Source organism: Jaculus jaculus, chromosome 1, assembly GCF_020740685.1.
Source record: "Jaculus jaculus isolate mJacJac1 chromosome 1, mJacJac1.mat.Y.cur, whole genome shotgun sequence".
Taxonomy (NCBI): domain Eukaryota; kingdom Metazoa; phylum Chordata; class Mammalia; order Rodentia; family Dipodidae; genus Jaculus; species Jaculus jaculus.
In genome coordinates, this window is record NC_059102.1 from 174086442 (window position 1) to 174107986 (window position 21545).

General features: G+C 38.1%; 1 pseudogene; it reads left to right on the forward strand.

Moving 5' to 3' along the window:
* The first annotated feature begins 15592 nt into the window (after nucleotides 1-15592).
* LOC101597541 lies at nucleotides 15593-16519 on the forward strand (annotated as a pseudogene).
* Nucleotides 16520-21545: the final 5026 nt, after the last annotated feature.

Here is a 21545-nt window from a genome sequence, read left to right on the forward strand (position 1 = left end):
TGTCATGGGTTTACTTAGAAGTGTTTAGTCTTCTTCACACATATAGTTTTCAGAGAAATATTTTGATTTGATACATTCTCACTTTGAGAAAGTAATTATTTTCAGCTTGGGAAATATTTTGTTATACTTAAAATGTTAATGTAAAATGTATTCCATTTGTCAAATAGTTGGAAAATTCATCTATCCTCAATGATTCATATTTAAAGAAAATATAATACATGTTACTGGCCACATATGAGCAAAATTTCTAATGAAATTAATTTAATGGAGGTTATTTAAGCTAAATACCCAAATTGGTATTTGTAAGCATTCAAGCTTGATTGTATATAACATATTAGTTACCTCTTGTAGTTGACTAGAGTGTTTGGGTGAATGTATAATATATGTTGTTCTGTCCTATCACATAGTCTTGGCAATAACTAGAGATTTTACACTATTATTAAGTATTGGAGAGTATTTATATAGGTAACTCTGTACAATAAGGAAAGCTTCTACAGTAAAACAAAAATATAAGCTTATACAAAAGGTGTTTTTCTCTTAATAACTCCCTGTGAGACTTTAACTCTCTTCCTTGCTGAAATGGTTTATCTTAGTAATAAAAATTTCTATCTCTTTTATTATTGTGGGTCTTACTAAATGTATTTATTTACTTATTTATTTTCAATTTAATTTAAAATTTGGGGGGGGTGAGGTAGGGTCTCACTGTAGCCCAGGCTGGCCTGGAATTCACTATGGAGTCTCAGGGTGGCCTTGAACTCACAGCAATCCTCCTACCCCTGCCTCCTGAGTGCTGAGATTAAAGGCTTGTGCCACCACTCCCAGTGCTATATTTGTTGTTAATCCTTTTCTCTTTTTACTGTAGAATTCTCTGATACCATTGCCGTTTGAGTCTAGATTTGTGATTCCCACCCCCTCTCTTGCCCAGCCTCCCTCCCCACTCATCCTATTGTCTAGTCCACGAGATGCTTCCTGGGTATGTAAGACATCTTGGGTAGATTCAGACTAGATGCTGTAGATGAGTGAGGCTATGTGGCATTTTTTTTTTTTTTCTGTGATTGGGTAAGATCACTGAGAATGATCTGTTCCAAGTTCAACCATTTTTCTTCAGATTTCATTGTGTCATTTTTTCTTACTGCTGTATAAAATTCCATTGTGTAGATTTAACTGTACTCCAAACATATAGGCCTATAGTTGCTCAGATTTGTCAAAAAAATCTATTAACTTAAATGTAAAGTTGTATTGAAATTATAACAGGATCACCTAGGTCTACACAGTGGCATTGCCTTAGCTTACCTAGTACTTAATGGGTTTAATCTTTCATATGGTGATTAAACTTACTAAATATTTGAACTGATGTTATCCAATAACATGATCATTAGCAAATAAAACTGAAAATACCATCCACCTTATTGTTTTAAAGAGTGATGTTTTTTTAAATTTTTATAAATCTGGCTTCATTATGTCACTCAACTTATGATTATTCACAATGTATACAAGACACTATTTGCTACTACCTTACATATGGTTAATTTTGTACTTCATCCAGTCATTTGTATTATCTACCATTAAGATTATTTATCATTACATTTATTAATTTGAGCATTCTTTATATAAAACATAAATGTATATATTCCTTTATATTTAGTGTTTCATTTATTTCAATCATTTTCCCTACAGTGTGAGACTAAGCTAGTGATAAAGATGATGATGATTATGGTGATGATGATAGCAGACATGCTCATGTCAGTTGTTCTTCTGAAAAGTATTAAAGTAGGAATAACAATTACATGGGCAGAGTGCTACCCCAGAAGTTCAGTTAACTGAATTCTAAGTTCTCTGTAAGTAAAATTTTGTGTAGCCAAACGACATTTAGACACTGTTTGCATAACATGTGAAATTAGTAAAACGTTCACAATGTACTTTTCCTTATTTACTGATAAGTTCACTGGAAAGTAAGTATATATGTGAAGAAAAATATTGTACATATTTTATTAGTGTAAACATTGAGGTACTGGTTGTATTTAGAAATAGTTCATAGAGAAATCACTTGGGTCTTTTGTATTTTATGTTTAAACTATATAAATGATACAAGATCATTTTTGAAGAGAGGATGAGTATACTATATTAATCACTGAAAGGAATCTAGGTTTTTACATTTTCAAATAAGTAATTTCACTTTTGTGATGCTTTAGATCTAAAATATCCTACAGAGGCCATATGCTAAAGGCAATCTCAGTAGCCTGTGACAGTACTGGAACAAGGTACAATCTGAAGGATGCAGAACATAGTTGGAAGAAGTATGTTATTGTAAACTGGTCTTGAATGAGATACTATAATCTCTCAGCCTCATTTCTCTCTTCAGTTTCCTCTACCACAAGTCCTTACCACCAGTGTTCACCTTTCCATGATGTATCTGTACTTACTCTTGTCCCTATGTACACATAAACTCACATATACACATGCATGAAAATGTCCTGACACGTATCTGTTAGGAATAATATACTTACTATATATGTCTATTGCCATGACATTGCAGTTTACAGCAAAATGATGGAGCAGACTTCTATCTATTCATTGGAGTATCCTTGCTATCACCATAAGTATGGTTGGCATAGATATTTCCACAAATCTTTCCATCTTCCAAAACATGCTTGCTTCTACCAACTTCTTTAGAAAATTCCATGAAACTCAAATTTTTCCAAATTAACCAATCAATTCTCTGTACTGATTGAAAGTAGTAGCATATTTGACCATCACTGTGATTTTTAAATAATTTCGTGGCAAACAATTTAATTTTAAAATAGCTGAACTATTTTCATAAAACATCTGTAGTAAGATGGGTTCTTGGCTCTGAAAAATTCCAGATATCAGAAAGAACCCCAATAATATAGAAAGTAAAATTTGCTTACTCAATTAAACTAACCTTTGTCTGTTATAATTACCACTGAATTTTTAGGGGAAAAGTTCATTGCCTAGGATATAGGTGTCCCTAAGAAATGCTCAGGTCCAAATCAAAGTCTTCCAATTATCACTAATTTTTCAAAAGTGTATATAAAGTTCTTTAATTATTAGTAAAAGGATTAGCCTAGGAAAATATCAAGAAGCACCTTCTTGTGGTTATTAGGCTGGTTTAATGTTAATAAAAATCTGCTGTAATTGATTTGTACAGTTTGTATCTAAATTGGTGGCTAATCAATTTGTCACTCAGCATTGAATCTCCCCGGTAACCCATTCTGTCATTATTTGAATATAGTTTCCTCAGAGATCTGAAACACATAAAATAAACTATCATAATTTGTTGCAATTAAGAAAACACAAGATAGGGATACATTTAAGCTTTATTTTAAAAAGAAAAAAAATAACTTCTTCACTTAGAATAATATTTTCCAGTTTCATCTTATTTCCTTCAAATTTCATAGCTTCATTTTTATTTACATCTGAATAAAACTCTATGTACCACATAGGTTAGGTAACACATGCCCTGGAAGATAAAACTTTCATGCTCTCTCTCATATGTAGATCTTAACTTTTAATGTCTGCATATACATAAATAAGGGGATGTGAGACTGAGACTGGGCTACGATTCTAGATAGGGTACCACAGAGTAAAACAGGAGGTGATGAGAGGGGGAAAGGACAAGTGAAACCTTGAGCCTTGAGGTATGCAAATGGAATGGAGACTTAGTTGAGGGAAGGGCACAAATGAGAGTGGGAAGAAGGAAGAAAAGAAAAAAATTCATTTTATGAAAACACAATAATTAAACCTAATATTTGTAAGCTATACAAATTTTATTAATAAAAATATTGCCAAACTGTCCTCCAAAATGTCCGTTTCAGAGAGTAGACAGCAAGTATGATACTTGGATTAGTTATACTATTTCTGGGCCTGAGACCTGCCAAGCATTTTAGTTTAAAGGCAGAAGTGGGTGGGTCATGGTATTTCATTGTGGTTTTGATTTCTGTTTCCCTATGATTAATAAAATCAAATTGGGATTGATAATCTGATTATTCTTCAATCTTCTCTTTTATGGGCTGTATTTTCAGGTTCTTTATGCAATATCATTTGGTTTGTATCTTTCCTTTTTGGCATTGCAAGAGTTCTTTGTGGGTTTCATTTATTTATTTATTTTGAGGTAGTGTCTCACTCTAGCCTAGGCTGGCCTGAAATTCACTATGTAGTCTCAGGCTAGCCTTGAATTCACAGTGATCCTCCTACCTCTGCCTCATGATTGCTGGGATTGAAGGCATGTGCCACCATACCTGGCTAAGAGTTCCTTATATATTCTGGATAAAATTATTTTATTATGTTAGAAAAAGGAAACAAAGAGCACAAGTTTTCTACCACACAATATAATTCTAACATGTCTGAGAAGGACTTTGTGAACCAGAGTACTTGGGTAGAAAACTTTAGTAATTCAACTTAAAAAGAATTTCAGGCTCTGCTCCCTTCCTCTACCTGTGGCATTTTACCATGTCTTCCTGTTCAGGTTTCACTAAGTGGAATTCTTATGCTATGGTAATGAATGATCAGTATAAACTTCCCAAACCCAGGTGGGGCATGGTGGCTCATGCCTTTAATTCCAGCACTTGGGAGGCCTATGTAGGAGGACTGATGTGAGTTATTTTCTATCTCCTTCACCCTCATGCTGGTACCAGGATCACCAAGAAAGCAGCACTCTTGATCATTTTCCCAATTACTCTTGGTTTCAGCTGGGGCTCTGTTGAGATGTGATAGGCTGAGTCTCTCCCTGGATCTGGGTACATCTGAAAAAGAGAAGCAAATTTTACAACAGAGAGTGAAGTCAGCACCAGATAAATGAGATAGCCTTTATTATTTTGGAGATAATTTAATAGGTATAGGCATTCTTGTAGCCCATGATTGGTGGGAGCTTGATAATGCAGAGTGGGCTTATTTGATAATATGGTTCTGACTTGTTTCCTAGCTCCAGCTATGGGTTCTGCTCCACTGAGCAGATCGGTTAGCTAAATCAAGAACAACTAGTTACCCACAATGGTTGTGTACCACATTGCACTTATCTGAGCATCATGACAGGTTGTTTGCTGATGAGTAGCTTAGACCACGAGTTGCTTGGACAGATGTTGGTCATTTTCCTCCAGTCGCTCATATAGCACCTTCTGACAGTAGACAAGCTAACTTTCTGGGAACTGACTCTCTTCCAGGTAACAGCCAAGTCACTCAATGTTCTGGGTCTTACCACTAACCTTTGGTGGGTCATCAAGTACTCTGACAGAATTCTGACTTCTTTTGGGAAACCTTGTGGGTCTCTCTAATCAACAGCTCATTGTAAATGTCAACTACATGCTGGTTCTGGGAATTGCATGCCAATGCCAAGGAAAAGAAGGAAGAAAAGGATAGGTAATATAAAAGAAATAGAGAGAAAAGAGAGAAGAGGGAGAGAGAAAGAGAGAGAGAGAAAGGGAGGGAGGGAGAGAGAGACAGGAGAAGATCAAGGTTATTCTTCATCATATCCTCTCCATGGCCCTGTGATTCAGGTGTTCCCTCTAAGGACCTGATGAAGTTGTACCATTTAGTCTGTGTTTTAGGATGTAGAATTTAATGGTACCATTGTCTTTAGGGCCCAGTTTTGTGTACCCAACCCCCAGCCTTACCCTCCCTTCCCATACAACCTACCCTATTGTCTGGTCCTAGAGATGCTTATTAGGTATGTCAGCATCTTGGGTAGATTCAGGTTATGAGTCACAGATTAATGAGACCATGAGACTATTATCTTTCTGTGATTGGGTGAGTTTGTTGAGAATGATCTGTTTCAAGTTTGACCATTTATCTTCAAATTTCATTGGGTCATTTTTCCTTGTTGATTTTTAGAATCCTATCATGTAGATATGCCACATCTTGATTATTAACTCATCTAATGATGGACATCTGGGTTAATTCCAGCTCTTAGCTATTATGAAATGAGAAGCTATAAACATGGTTGAACTGGGTGTGGTGCTGCACTCTAGAGGCAAAGGTAGGAGGTTCACAGTGAGTTCACAGCCACCCTGACACTACAGAGTGAATTCCAGGTCAGCCTGGAATTATAGAACAAGACTCTACCTCGAAAAACCAAAAAAAACATGGTTGAGCAAAGTTCTCTGAAATGAGGCATGAAGATTTTTAGGGTAAATGCCCAATAAGGAAATAACTGGGTCTGTTGCTTGGTACATTTATAGTCAACTATTTTAGAAGTCTCCATACTGCTTTTCATCATAGTTGTACCATCTTTTTTAAGTTTATTTTTTATTTATTTATTTTTAATTTTTGTATTAATTATTTTTGTATTCAGCAAATACAGTCAGTTTAGTACCATTTTTAGGCTCATCCGTGACCTACCCCCTCCCCACTGGACCCTCATTGTTGAGGTATATGGGTTGTGCATTTTGGAGTTAGCCCACAGTTATTGGTATGATAAATGTCTCTGCATATCATGACCCACATGTGGCTCTGACATTCTTTCCTCCCCCTCTTCCACAAAATTTCCCTGAGCTATGTTGGGTTAATTTTTGGTCTGCTTCAGTGCTGAGGTGTTGGGGGCCTCTGAGGCTCTGGCTTCTCTGATTTGGTAGGAGTTGATTTTTCTCTGTGTTGATCTTCTTCCCCCATGTGCTGGTATCCAGTTCATCAGGAAATCAGCACCCTTCCTTGTTTCACCAGCATTTTTTAGTTTCAGCTGGGGCCCTTTTGAGGTATGATGGGGTGACTGTCTCCTTATGATCTACATCTATCTGAAAAAGAGAAGCAGATTCTCCAATGGAAAGTAAGGTAGCACCAGGACAAATGAGATAACCCTTACATTTTTATAGAGAATTTAATAGGTGTAGGCCCTCTTCTAGCCCATGATTGATGGTAGCTTGATATTGGAGAGTGGGCTTATGTTTGGATATGGTTCTGACTTGTTTCCCAGCTTCAGCTATGGGTCCCATACCACTGAGGGGATCAGTTAGCCAAATCAAGAGCAGTTGGTTCCCCACCATGGCTGTGTGCCACTGTTGCACTTGTGTGAGCATCACGTCAGGTTATTTGTTGCTAATTAGATTAGACCATGAGTTGCTTGGACAGATATTGGTCATTTTCCCCCAGTTCCCATGCAGCACCTTCTGGCACTAGACAAGGTGACTGGGGACTGACTCTCTTCTAGCGTCCAGCCATGCCATTCCATTTTACGTGTCAACTGCATATAGTGTCTTCAGCAGTAGGGTCTTACCACTAACCTTTGGTGGGTCATCAAGTACTCTGACAGAAATTTGTCATTCTTTTAGAAAATCTTGTAGGTCTCTCTGATCAAAAGCTTATTGTGGATGATAGCCCCATGCTGGTACTCGGAGTTACAGGTCAGTGCCCACTAAGAAAATGAGGAAAAAGATAACTAATATACAAGAGTTAGAGAGAAGAGAGGGAGAGGGAGGGAGATAAGATGTAGAAGATTAAGATTAACCTTGATCCTACCCTCTCCAGTGTCTTGTGGTTCAGGTGTTTCCTGTATGGGACTGGTGAAGGTTCAGCCATTTGTTCTGTCTTTTAGGAATTAGAATTTTATGGCACCTTTGACATTTGGGTCTAGATTTGTGTTTCCCACCCCTTCAATGCCAACCCCTCCCTCCTCATCCATCCTAGTGTCTAGTCCATGAGATGCTGGCTGGGTATGGAAGGTATCTTGGTTAAATTCAGGTTAGGTGCTGTAGCTGAGTGAGACTATGTGGCAATGTTTTTTCTGTGATTGGGTAAGTTCACTGAGAAAGATCTGTTCCAGGTTCAACCATTTTTCCTCAAATTTCATTGTGTCATTTTTTTCTTACTGCTGTATAGAATTCCATTGTGTAGATATACCACATCTTAGTTATCCATTCATCTAGTGATGGACATTGGGTTGATTCCCCTCTTAGCTATTATGAATTGAGCTGCTACAAACATGGTTGAGCAAATCTTTCTGACCTGTGGTTTGAAGGTTTTAGGGTAGATGCCCAGTAAAGGAATAACTGGGTCTGTTGGTTCTCTATAGTCAGCTTTTTCAGAAGTCTCCATATTGCTTTCCAAAGTGGTTGTACCATCCTACATTCCCACCAACAGTGGATGAGTGTTCCTACTTCTCCACATCCTCACCAGCATTTATTTTCATTTGATTTTTTGATGTTTGCTATCCTTATTGGGGTAAAGTGGAATCTCATAGTTGTTTTAACGTTCATTTCTCTGATGTCTAGGGATGATGAACATTTTCTTTTTCTTTTTTTTTTTTTAGACAGATAGAGGGAGAGAGAGAGAGAGAGAGAGAGAGAGAGAGAGAGAGAGAGAGAGAGAGAATGGGCGCGCCAGGGCTTCCAGCCTCTGCAAACGAACTCCAGACGCGTGCGCCCCCTTGTGCATCTGGCTAACGTGGGACCTGGGGAACTGAGCCTCGAACCGGGGTCCTTAGGCTTCACAGGCAAGCGCTTAACCACTAAGCCATCTCTCCAGCCCGATGAACATTTTCTTAAGTGTGTGTTTGCCATTTGTATTTCTTCCTCTGTGAACTGCGTGTTCAGCTCTTTGCCCCATTTTGTGAGTGTGGTGTTTGACTTCTTAAAGTTTAGATTTTTGAATTCTTTGTAGATTCTAGAGGTTAGGCCTCTATCAGTTGGATAACCCACAAATACTTTCTCACATTCTGTGGGTAAGCTATTGGCTTTGCTTTTTGTATGTTTGTCCCTTCTCTGAGTTTGGTATTGGTATCTATTTCTTGTAGGCACTTGAGGTTGATTATCTGATTCTTCTGTGTGGAAAATTTCCTTAAATACTCTCTGCATGGTTGGCTCTGTGTTATTGTAGTTTTAAAGCTGATTTTAATTGTGGAAAGATTTTCCTTCACCATCTACTATGAGGGATACTTTTCTGGGTAGAGTTTTTTGGGTTGGAGGCCATAAGTTCTTAGAGTTTGAAGTGTTCCTTTCCAGGCCCTTCTGGCTTTCAGGGTTTCCACTGAGAATTCAGAAGTCATTCCAATGGGATTACTTTTATATGTAATCTGTTGTTTCTCCCCAGCTGCTTTTAGGACTTTCTCTTTAGTATTAATGTTTAGAGCCTTGATGATATGTCTTGAAGAATTTCTCCTTTTGTCCAGTCTGTATGGAGTTCTGTAAGCTTCTTGTAACTAGATGGGGCTTTCTTTTGATAGTGGGAATGTTTTCTTTGATAATTTTGTTGAGTTAGTTCTCCATGCCTTTGGTCTGAATTCCCTTTCTGGTATTCCCATGATCTGAATGTTGGGACATTTAAGGGTACCCTATAGTTCCCTCATGTTCTGTTAACAAATTTTTTGAACTTATTGAAACTTTTGGACTCATGAACTGTTTCTTCTGTTTTGTCTTCCAGTTCTGAGTTTCTATCTTCCATACGGCTGACTCTATTCTTGAGAGCTTCTACAGAGTTTTCAGCTTGCTCAATTTGGTTTGTATTTTCTACTACTTTTTTATTTATAGTTACCATCCCTGTATTGAGTTCTTCTTTTATGTCCTTTTATGAATTTCTTAATGCTTCTTGGAATTCATCCTTGCATTTCTTTATGTCTTCTTTGGGCTTAGCCTGCTGGTTATTGAGGTCCTCTTTTTACTTCTCTCTCTCTCCCTCTCTCTCTCTCTCTCTCTCTCTCTCTCTCTCTCTCTCTCTCTCTCCCTCTCCTTCAGACCATTTAACTGTCTTTGGAACCCTTCCTGGTTCTAATCTATTAAGTCTAATCTAGCAAGGACAGCATTCATATGATTATCAGCCCTTTGTTGCTTTTCTGCAAGTTCTGCTATTTGCTTGGCCAGAGTTGCATAGCTTTTGTCTTCATTTTGGGGTTCTGATCCTAATGTTTCTTCTATTTTGATTAGGGACATCCATTGTGGGACTGGGTGATCTTACTGGATTTACTTGCATTTGACATTTCATGTTATTCCTTTTGCACTGTTGTCTGCCCATCACAATGTAAAAGTTTTATTTAATTTAAGAGTAGGATATAGTCTACCCTTGAAGTGTCTTCAGTGATTATGTTTGCTTGCACTATGCTTCTGATTGCAGTTTGGTGTACCTGTTCAGAGGAAAAGAACCTGTGAGGCTCTGTGGGGGCCTGGGTACCTGACAAAGGGGTTTGTTTTTCAGTTGTTCATGTATGGTACTGTGAGATTAGGTGGCCAAGGGGATGGAGCAGGGGCAGCGGAGAATGGGACAAAGCAGACAGGTGTTGTGGCTGGGCTGTGGAGGGCAGGGAGGATGGAATGTGTGGTGGTTCGGCAATGCTGAAGGATGAAAGAATGGGACAGCGGGTCTGTTGGGAAACTGTAGCAGGGATTGGATAGGACTGCCAGATTTAGAACAGGTCAGGGATATGGGACTGCTGTGGGTCAAGTGACACGTAGGGGGGTAGTGGAGGTCCTCTGTGTGGGAGAGCCTAGGAAAGGGTGGATCCCTATGCTGCCTGGGCCTGTGCACAAAGTGGCAGTTTTGAGTGAAGGTCCCTGGTGTCTATGCGGGGGGCACTAGCCTGCTGACCTGGGTTTGAGTAGGAAGGGGGGGATGGCAGTGAGTGGGACAGTATTGCTATGTGGAGGTCCCCTGGGGTATCACTTGCCAGCTGGCCCTGGGTTTACACACTGGGGTGGTGGGGAGGAGAGCTCTCCTGTGGAGCTCTCTGGTGGCAGGAACACCTGGGAGGGGATGCTAGCCTGCTGGCCTGTGTCTGCTCCCAGGGGTGGCAGGCCATGGCAAGTGGGTTGACATTCATGGGTGGCATTCCCTTGGGGCAATGCTAGCCTACTGGCCTAGGACCGCATGCAGGAGTGGGGGCAGGCAGTGGCGAACGGAACAGTGTTCGTGGCCTTGGAGGTGCGGGTGGATCTACGTTGGCTTGCTGGATGGGTTCCCTCGCCCACGGTTAGTGTAAGAGAAGCCTGTGCCTGGGACTGTGGCTAGAGGGGCAGGTGGAGGGAATGGTGGAGTGGCGGCTTCCTGAGAACATGAGAGTTCGTGGAGTCCCGGCTTTGCTTCTCCGCACCCACTCACCGGAGATCTATCACAGGCTGTCAACCCCTAGAAGACCCACAAACCCTCATCGTCTTGTGATTAGGCAGACACCATCTTGACTGGAAGTCTTCTTTCAACTTCTTAAGTATATTCTGAATAGTGAGAAAATATGCAATATTTAAGATACATTGTTCACTCTGAGTGTTAGTTTGGTGTATTGGACAGAGTTTGTGTTTTTTAGAGAGACTATTTACAGATTATAGTGGGCATGACATCCAGCTATTTGTACCATTTGTTAGTGTTTACAGCAATTAAATGACAGCAAAATTTCAAAGACAGAATAAATAGATGTTACATTATCTAGGGAGATGTGTCCAAAACTATGCAACCATAATTAATTTGCCAAAATTAACACAGCCCATTATAAGATTATGAATTTTGTCATTATAAATTGTTTTATTCTTATTTTAACAGTTAAAAGATAATTATGCAAATGATTTATATTTATTTCCTGTGCACATACTTAGAAAAACCACTGAAAAGAGCCATATTTGAATAGCACACTTACAAAAGATAGCAAACATTTGAAGCAAGATACAGGAAGCAAGTTAAAACTTGGTTCTTAGGAAGAAGCAAAATATTCCAAATACCAGTAGGGACCAAGGTTCACAGAACATAGATTTTCTTCACTGTTGGAGGAGTAATTTGCAATACATAGCAGCCGGGCCTTTTGGTAATTCTCAGTTTGGTGAACAGTGATTATAAAGTGCAGTAAATGAAATTAGCTAATGAAGACTATCAGTATGAGGACCTGAGTTTGATACCCACCACCCACATAAAAAAACCAATCATTGGCCTTGCATGCCCATAAAACCAGTACTTGGTAGGGACAGAAATAATAGGATCACTGGTCACTCTAGCCACAAACTGGGGAGCTCCAGCTTCAGTGAGAGACTGTCTCAGGGAAATAAGGCAGAAAAGTAATAGAGGAGGACACTCAATGCCATTTTTTGGCCCCTGCATTTATGTGTATGGTATGCCTGTGCCTCCACACCTATATGCATATTCCACGTATACATCTCATGCATAATGAACAGAGAGGCCTAGAATATGATTATTCTTGTATGTGACATTGATGATAGGTGAACACAAAGAATCAGAAAATGAGCCGGGCGTGGTGGCACATGCTTTTAATCCCAGCACTCGGGAGGCAGAGATAGGAGGATCACCATGAGTTCAAGGCCACCCTGAGACTCCATAGTGAATTCCAGGTCAGCCTGGGCTAGAGTGAGACCCTACCTTGAAAAACCACCAAAAAAAAAAAAAAAAAGGAATCAGAAAATGTTACAGTATACTAAGAACTGAAGGGAACAGAGAAAGTTGAGTGGCAACTAATGATATGCATTTCTTTTTAAATAATCATGTTTGAAATAATTCTTTGTGCTTGAAGTCAATAGTGGTAAAGATATAACTTGTGAATATATGATAAAAAAGTAATGTTTATTTTAAAAATGTGACTTTTATAATGCATATTTATATTTCTATAAAATATTACTGCAAGTTAATATTGATAAGAGAATTAAGTAAAATTTCAAAATACATACTATGAAGGTATTGCTGTATGTATATGAGGAAGCTATTTGATTCAATTAGTTTTTAATTTAGCTGGAAATTGATGATTTAGATAGTGTTTTATAGCATAAATTTGCATATTTCAACTATAAAAATAAATTTTATTTTCCCTTCTAACAGATCAATTGGAATGACTGTAATCAAGACATATACTAAGGTTTTGCTTGAGATGTTCAGGTATTCTCTTAAGAAAACAGAGAAACTGAAAGGTAATTCTCATCACCAAAGCCTAAGGGAAGTGGCCTCAGAGAGTTCAGTTCCCAATGGTAACTGCTATAAGAAAACACTGTCTTCCCAGTATTCACTTACCAAAGAACTGCTCATCACAGATTAGTCCTGAGCTTACAAATTTAAGCTACAAGGTGAAAAATGCTTTAATTAATTTGGAAAAGAGAGATATTCTGCTTTTTGTTTTGTTTTGTTTTGTTTTTTCAGCCTGTATAGATTAAGAAGCTTGTAAGGCTAATAATCAAATTGAATATTTCTTTTCTGAAGTAGATGACTTTGATTATTGGTATCCAGAAATAGCAACTTACTATTCTTTTTTTAAATTTATTTGAAAGTGACAGAAAGAGAAAGAGGAAGAGAGAGAGAGAGAGAGTGCATGCCAGGGCTTCTAGGCACTGCAAAAGAACTCCAGATGTGTGCGTCCCCTTGTACATCTGTCTAATGTGAGCCCTGGGGAATAGAGCCTCGAACCAGGGTCCTTAGGCTTCATAGGCAAGTGTTTAACCACTAAGCCCTTAATTTACTTCAGCCCTTAATTTACTATTTCTAACAACTAAGTTCATAAGTAAGCCTTTAATAATTTTATTATTGTAGAAGTATGTAAATAATTTAAATGTATTGCATTTCTGTTAGTTGATTTCTTTGTTTAATAGAATATTGACGTATCATTTCATAACAGAACAGTATGCAAACACTGTTACATGTCAACTAAATGTGAACAACTCATCACAGTTACTTTTGCAACACAGACAAGTTTTTCACAGATATCCATCTCTCATCTGCCATTTCTCATATTCTAATTAAGAATTGTATTCACATGCAAATATATCAAATATTTCTTGTACAATATACATAACTAAGAGAATCTTGTGTATCTTTGAACTAGTAATTTTCCCCCACTGTTTTCAACTACACACTCATTTTTTATGCAAACAATTAGTTCTGTGACAAAATAAAGTATATTCCTACAGGAAAAGTTTTATTTCATATTTTACCACTTACTGAAGGCAACATAGTATAAGAACAATAAAATAAATTTAATAAGGGATGCATTTATTCATTTTAAGAATAAAGTAACAGTCTTTTTTAAATCAGGCATGAATTTGGGTGACAGGATTGCATTTTTTTCTGTCTAGATGATTTTTGTGTGCACATATGTGAACAAATGTGCATGAGCAAATAGGAGTATCTGCATATGTGTGTTCATGCATGTGGATGTCATAGGACAACTTCAAGTACCATTCCCCTAAAGTCCTAACTACCTCTTGCTATTATTTTTTTTCCTTAGTTTGGTTTTTCGAGGTAGGGTCTCACTCCAGCTTGGGCTGACCTGGAATTCACTGTGTAGTCTCAGGGTGGCCTCAAACTCATGGTGATCCTTCTACCTCTGCCTCCCAAGTGCTGGGATTAAAGGCTTTAACCACCACACCGTCTTCTTTTTTCCTTTATTAAGTAGAAACTTTGTATGGATACATCATATGCTGCCTCCTCCCTGCCCTACTCCACTGAGGGCGCATCTTAGCCGGATTGCTGTTATTCACCAAGGAGTTGTGGGTTATGAGTTGTGAGAGCAGCAGCCAGTCATGCAGGCACTGTTTCCGGATATTCTCTCCCACTCTGGGGCTCTTACATTCTTTCCACCGCTGCTCCCCAAAATTCCCTGAGCTTTGGTGGGCATGCTTTAAGTCTCCTTTGATTGTGCTCTCAGCAGCGTCTGGATTTCTGCTTTGGTGTGTTTTGAGCATCTTCAGTGACGGGGTTCAGCATGGATGCAGCATTCTAGCTCATCTCACCAAATCCTTTGTGGTTTCCCCTGGGCCCTGACTGCTGTGCCAGGGGTGGTTCATCTCCTGCAAGGGAAGCCAGGTTGAGATGTTGATTAGAGAGACCGACAAGGATCCCAGACCACCTCCTTTTGTAGATGGGATCTCTGACCTAGGTCTGGCCTAGTAGAGTAGACTGGCTGACTAGTGAGCTGTGGGCATCCTTCTGTCTCCCCCAGTGGTGGAATCACAAATACATGCTACCTGTGGATTTTTATAAATATTTTTAAACGTTTTTGCTTATTTATTAGAGAGAGAGAGAGAGAGAGAGAGAGAGAGAGCGAGAGAGAGAGAATGGATGCACCAGTGCCTCTAGCCACTGCAAACAAACTCCAGGTGAGCCCCCTTGTGCATTTAATTGAGCCTCCAACGGGGGTCCTTAGGCTTCCCAAACAAGCACTTAACCACCAATCCATCTCTCCAGCCCCCTGTGGCTTTTTAAAGGTGGGTTTTAAAAACAGAACTCCTCTTTATTCTTTCCAGTTAAGCTATTTACCAAGTGAGCATTTCCACAGCTGAGAAGAATGTTTTTGAGCACATAAATTGCCTAATCTTTTTAACCTCATAATCTAACAAACTAAGGTTTTTATTTCACCCAATCACTTCTTAAGTCTTTTTAAGATTGCAGTAAATCAAATATATATTTCCTAAAGTAATGTAAGGAAGGTAGATAACAGCGTCATGTATTTCATAAATTATATCTGGATTTCATTCATTGTTTCAGCAGGTCTTAGATTAGCTTAACTATGGTCAGTATCCTGCAATGCCTACTTACACAGTGAAACATGACTGAATATTGTTCTGAGGACAGAAAAAAATTAAAAATGAATTGCTTTCTGCTTTACAGATATGCTGTTGGTACAGCAAACCTCAATAAGCATCTACCGTGTTTTATCCACTTTCTTTAGAAGTTTGAACAAGAACAAAGAATGAGGAAGGGAAATTGTTCTGTGAATGAATTAATTTTTTTAGGAATTACCAACAATCCTGAGATGATAGTGCCCTTTTTCACCATGTTTCTAATTATTTATCTCCTTAATTTATTGGCAAATCTTGGAATGCTTACATTGATCAGAGTGGACTCCCAGCTTCACACAGTGATATATTTCTTCCTCAGCCACATCTCCCTCTGCAACCTATGCTATTCCACAGTGGCTGGACCCAAGATGCTGTTCGACCTCTTAGCTGAGGACAAATCAGTTTCCATTGCTGGCTGTGCTCTGCAGTTCTTGACATTTTGTGTCTTTGCAGATTCTGAGTGTGTGCTGCTGGCAGTGATGGCCTTTGACCAGTACCAGGCCATCAGCAGCAAACCCTTGCTCTACACAGTGAACATGTCCAGCACGGTATGCTCCCTGCTCATAGCTGGGGTTACCTGCTGGGTAAAACAGATGCGTTGATTCATACAACATTGGCCTTCCAATTATGCTTCTATGTATCTAATGGGATCAACCATTTCTTCTGTGGCTTGCCTCCACTGTACCTTCTTTCCTGCTCTGAGATTAAAGTCAATGATCTGGCATTATTCAGTGTTTTGGGTTCATAGAGCTGAGCACCATCTCAGGAGTTCTTGTCTCCTACTGTTAAATCATTTCATCTGTCTTAAAGATCCTCTCTGCTAAGGGGAGGGTCAAAGCTTTCTCCACCTGTGCCTCTCACTTAACTGCAGTTGCCATTTTCCAGGGAGCTGTACTCTTCATGTATTTCAGGCCCAGTTCTTCTTACTCCCTAGATCAAGACAAAATAAGCTCACTGTTTTACACCTCTGTGATTCCCATGTGAAACCCCTTATTTACAGCCTGAGGAACAAGGATGTTAAAGAGGCCCTAGAAAAAAATTAAAATTAAAATGTGTTCTTGAGATTGAATTTCATGTTTATATTTACTTATTTATAGTGATGTGTTTGGAAAATTATAGATAAGACAAACAAGAAAATTGTTTCCCATAGTTTAATTTAATAAAATGTGTATTTGTACTGATACCCAATTGTAAATACAAGCAATAGATCTTTTAAAATGTCACTTTCTTTAATTATATTCCTGTAATTAACATATGGGATATTTATATGTAAAATGACCCTAACCATTACAACTGTTCTTGTATGATTCTGTCATTAACAGTTTTTATTACATTAAGCTTAATAAATGTTTACTAATTTCATTTCTGCATGCATACACCTTGTATTTTATGGCAAATCCAAAAGCTCATTTCCTAGTAAATCTCATATGCTAATGAAAAATAATGGCCTTCAATTGAACACTTACGTCATTTACAAATATATATATACCTGAAATAAAATGTTTCCTATCATCGAAGTAAAATGTCTCAGTGCAGTGTGCATGAGAAATACTGCCTTGACTGGAGAGATAAGTTTCAGAAATAAATTGATTCTTTCCAAAGAAATGAAATGAGTCTATGCAGAGGGCTTCGTACTTAGAGAAATATTGGAGTAAACACGTCCATTATATTTGGATTGTAGAGACATCCTACCAAATCAGGATTTAAGTAGGAACTAAAGGATGAACTTCTGTAATAAATGGCTCCCAGAACACTTTCAATGTATTTCTGGAAGAATTAGCATGGAGAAAATTTGGAAGCATAAGGTATTTTTTGTGTGTTTTCATTTTTTAACATTTCCATTGGCATATATTACAGTTTGAATGTATGTACCTCACATTACCCTGTCGTATGCTTTCAGTTCCATAGTGCACTTCACCATTTACCAGTGGCTGTGTCATGGAAGACAATGATTCCCTCATCTCCCTCAGCTTCATTAATTATCAGGCTTAATTTTTACTGACATGGTTAGCTGTGATTGTTAGTCTGATAACCCTACTCAACTTTTGAAAAGAGAAAGATTGGGTTAAGATGGTGGCTTAGGAACCACACCAAAGCAGCCTAGGGGAGGAAAAGCCAAAGAATACCCAGCAAAATAAACACTTTTACTAAAAAGTGAGGTGTATGAGTAATTAAATGGCAGCAGAGAAGTAGGAAAGATCAAGGACATCCAGAGCCCACACAGTCAGGCCTAAGTGGCCCTAGCAGCAGCGGCTTAGACTCTGGCAGGCTGCTCCAGCAGTGGCATCAGAAGCGGCAGCTCTGGCAGCAGCAGCAGCGGCTGTGGTAGCGGTGGATCCAGCAGTGGCTGCTCAGCAGTGCCAGTAGCAGCTGGGGCTCCAGCAGTGGTGGTGCCAGGTCTGTGGGGCCACAGCTGCCAGGCTTGGCTTGCCCCACAGGAAAAGCCAGTGCCCAGCTCCAGAAAACAGAACAGCAGTCCAGCAATCCAGCCAGCCTACTTGAACCCTCAGGGCACCAAAGAGGGATGCATAACTGAGACCAAAATCATCCAAAAAGGTAACTGGGATTGCACCAGGGAAGGGTATCACTTGGTCACAAGCTGACTTGGAACCCTCAACAGACCAGAAATCTTAACCTCTTTGTTTATAGAGGATCTGGTTCTTATAATACCTACTCTTACATAAATACTCAGTGCTGTTTTTCATTGAATGTGTACACTGTTTAGTTATATTTCAGAATCTATCTGTATTTTATTCCACTCAGCCTACTGAATAGTCCCATGGCAGGCAAACCCAACCCCTAGGAACACCCTTATAGATACTCTGAGAGTATTAAGATCTACAACTAACACCTTAAGCTCCTACCCTGAAGATATATAACATCAGATCAATTGATACAGCTAAGAATACCCAGCTAGCTAGAAAATCCAAGCATTAACTTAATCCAAGATGCAAAAATGTATACCATAACACAATAAACACTAAAAAGCAAGACAATATAAATCCATCAAAAAGTATTAGTACATCAGAAATGACCTCCAGTGAGAACGAGTTAGAGGAAATGCCTAAGAAAGATTTCAAAAGAATGATTGTAAATATGTTCAAAGAAGTCAAAGAAGAAATCAAAGGAATCAAAGAGGAAATCAAAGGAATCAAAGAAGACATAGGACACCAATTTAATGAAATAAAACAGTCAATACAAGACATAAATAAGGAAATAGAAATAATAAAGAAAAACCAGTCAGAATTACTAGCAATGAAGAACACAGTTAATGAAATAAAAAACTTTGTAGAAAATCTCACCAGTAGAATGGATGAAGAAGAGGACAGAATATCTAAGCTAGAAGACTAGGTGGCAGATCTAATAGAGTCCAACAAAGAGAAAGACAAACTAAGAGAAAAGTTTGAACAGGAATTTCAAGATATTTAGGACACTATGAGAGGATCAAGCATAAGAATTCAGGGCATAGTAGAAGGAAAAGAATTTCACTCCAAAGGCATAGTAGGCGTATTCAACAAAATCATAGCAGAAAACTTCCACCACATTGGGAGAGAGGTGCCAATGCAGATACAGGAAGCCTTTAGAACCCCAGCCAGACAAAACCTGGAAAGAACCTCTCCTTATCGTATGATAATCAAACTACCAAACACACAATCCAAAGAAAAAATATTGAAAGCAGTTAGAGAGAAAAATCAAGTTACCTACAAAGGCAAGCCCATCAGGATTATAGCAGATTCCTCAACACAAACTTTAAAAGCCAGAAGGGCTTGGAGTGATGTATTCCAAGTTGTGAAAGATAACAATTGTCAACCAAGGTTACTGTATCCTGTGAAGTATCCATTCAAATAGACGGAGAAATAAGGACATTCCACGACAAAAGCAGACTAAAGGAGTATCTTAAGATAAAACCAGTCCTACAGAAAATACTTGAAAGAATCCTCCATGCCAAAGACAAGGAAAAACACACATATATAGAGCCTGGAAAACAAACAAACAAACAAACAATACTCAAATACTACTTAGCACAAGAGAGCAAAGGTAGAACCAGAACTAAAAAAAAAAAAGGCAAACATAAATACACATCTTTCAATAATATCTCTTAATATCGAAGGCCTCAATGCCCCAATCAAAAGACATAGGTTTGCAGACTGGCTTAAAAAGCAGGATCCTACAATTTGTTGTCTCCAAGAAACTCACCTTTCTACAAAGGATAGACATTATCTTAGGGTGAAAGGTTGGAAGACAGTGTTTCAAGCAAATGGGCCTAGAAAACAAGCAGGGGTTGCTATCCTAATATTGGACAAGGTAGACCTCTCTAATGATAGTCAAGAAAGATAAGGAAGGTCACTTTATATTGATTAAGGGAACACTTCAACAGGAGGACATTACAATCCTAAACATATATGTACCTAACATGGGTGCTTCCAAATTCATCAAACAAATGCTATTAGAACTAAGGTCACAGATAACACCAAACACAGTGGTAGTGAGTGACTTCAACACCCCACTGTCATCAATTGACAGGTCATCTGGGAAAAAATAAGCAGAGAGGCATCTGGACTAAATGAGGTCTTAGAAGGAATAGACCTAACAGATATCTACAGGACATTTCATCCAAATGCTGCAGAATATACATTCTTTTCAGTAGCACATGGAACATTCTCTAAAATAGACCATATATTAGGACACAAAGCAAATCTTAACAAATACAGGAAAACTGAAATAATTCCTTGCATTCTATCTGACCACAATGGAATCAAACTACAAATCAATAGCAAGGAAAGCTATAGATCATACACAAAATCATAGAAACTAAACAATACATTACTAAATGATGAATGGGTCAATGAAGAAATCAAGAAGGAAATCAAAAAATTTATAGAGTTAAATGATAATAAGAACAAAACATACCAAAATCTCTGGGACATAATGAAGGCAGTTCTAAGAGGTAAATTTATAGCCTTAAACGTCTATATTAAGATATTAGAGAGGTCGCAAATAAACAACCTAATGTTTCATCTTAAAGCCTTGGAAAAAGAAGAACAAGGCAAACCAAAAATCAGTAGTCGGGAAGAAATAATAAAGATTAGGGCAGAAATTAATGAAATAGAAAAGAGAAAGATCAATGTGCTCATGAGAGCTGGGCATGGTATAAACCCAACACACTAAAGACTGAGAAAAACCCACAAATTTGAGAGGCCATATAAAAGTACAATGACAGGTAGTTCCACATTACAATTAGAGCAGCTAAAGCAGCAGAATATATTAATGTGTAATTTTTAACAAGTTCTTATTTTTGAAATTTTCATCATATATATATATTTTTTTCATCTCCCACTAAATACATTCATTTCCCTAACTATTCCCTTTCCTTCTATCATGTATTTTTGGACACATGGAGTGAAATTTTGTGATGCTTGCATGATCATAGATGAATTATTTAATGAAGTATGGACACTTATAAGTGGATCCACCACTTAAGTATGTTTCTTCCTATACAATCTTATACAATATTTTCTCACTTAACCCCTAACATTTCCAAATTATGCCACATGAACATGGATATAGTTTGTTTCTCTATATCTTGCAATGTACTGATATCACAAATGAAGATACATGATATTCACCCAATGGCAGATTTGGTGTCTAGAGAGTCCATGATTTATAGTTCATAGAGAGCTATGTTTTTACTATTTTAATATGGCAAAGTGTCCGGTAAGTGTTTCAAGTCTGTTTGATAAGGAAGAAGATCCAATCTCTAAGGGATCCCTGTTACGAATTTCAGACTTCCACCCTTTGAACTGTGAGAGCTTTTTTGTTCTTTTAATAAGTAAATCACTCACATATGATATAGTTTGTTAGTACTATATAGTCTGTGACAATCAATAATGGTGGTAATCATTGTTTGAAATATCTTTAAATGTAAGCAAAGTGGAATGGTAATAAATTACAACAAACTGGAGAAATATTTCCATGCATTTATTCATGCCCTCCTTTTACTTTATATTGATCTCTAATTTTAGCTACAGTGTGTGTTAGCTCAACAGAAAGAAATCAAACTTCTATAAA